Source organism: Cariama cristata, unplaced genomic scaffold (genome assembly GCF_000690535.1).
Source record: "Cariama cristata isolate BGI_N322 unplaced genomic scaffold, ASM69053v1 scaffold12894, whole genome shotgun sequence".
Lineage (NCBI taxonomy): Eukaryota > Metazoa > Chordata > Aves > Cariamiformes > Cariamidae > Cariama > Cariama cristata.
The window spans coordinates 25708-26611 of NW_009612389.1; positions in this window are offsets into that span (position 1 = coordinate 25708).

Here is a 904-nt window from a genome sequence, read left to right on the forward strand (position 1 = left end):
AAAAAATCTCTGCTACCCAGAAATGTTCTTCTTTGGCTCAATGGGCTATTTGCTGGGGCAACAAGAAAAAAAAAGGGGGAGGAAATAAAATCTGTGCTTCTGTTGCACAAATACCCCAGCTGTGCACAGACTTGTAGATATTGCATCACGCATGAAGAAAATAAGCAATATTTCAGCTGGAGACCAAACAGCAAAGGTTCTGTTTCTGGACTGCAGACAATAACCAGACAGGACTTTAGAAGAGCAACAGGAAAAGCACACCGCTTTGCTCCGGGGTGGAGCAAGAAGCTCAAACCCGGGGGGAGATGAGAACAGCACGTCCTTTGAGAAAGCACAGCCACCACCTGAGCCAAGGCTTTGAAAAGCCGGCCAAGGACTCATTACAGCGGGGACCAGAATTTACATGTGGGAAAGCAGACTGCAAACACAGAAATAGAGCCCAGCTCATCAGAAGGAGGTGTACAAGGGACTCTCCGGCCGTTCCTGTGGACAGCTGCACCCACCTGCCCCAAGGTCTTAGCCCTGTCTGTGGGCAGCAGAGCTCAGTCCCTCCCGGGACGAGGCAGAGACACACCATCCAGAGCAACTCACCCTCCTATCTGGCAGCATCTCTCAGTCTTTGATTCCCAAGGGATGCTGATGACTCGTTTTTAACAGAGCATGTTACAGAAAATGAGTCTTACCCTCAGGGCCAGACTTGTTTTATTTCTGGTTCCAAATTATTTTTTTTTTTAAAGATAAAGATTTTCAAAGGTATTTTTCTCCTCTTTTATTTGGCTTCCTACTAGCACCATCCCAAAAGCACAAGAGCCTCCTGCTTGCACTTGGGATCCTCCGCTCGGATGGATGGAGTTGGGGCACACTCCTCATCTCCTCGTTTTAGATTATCTGAGTGCCATGAGAG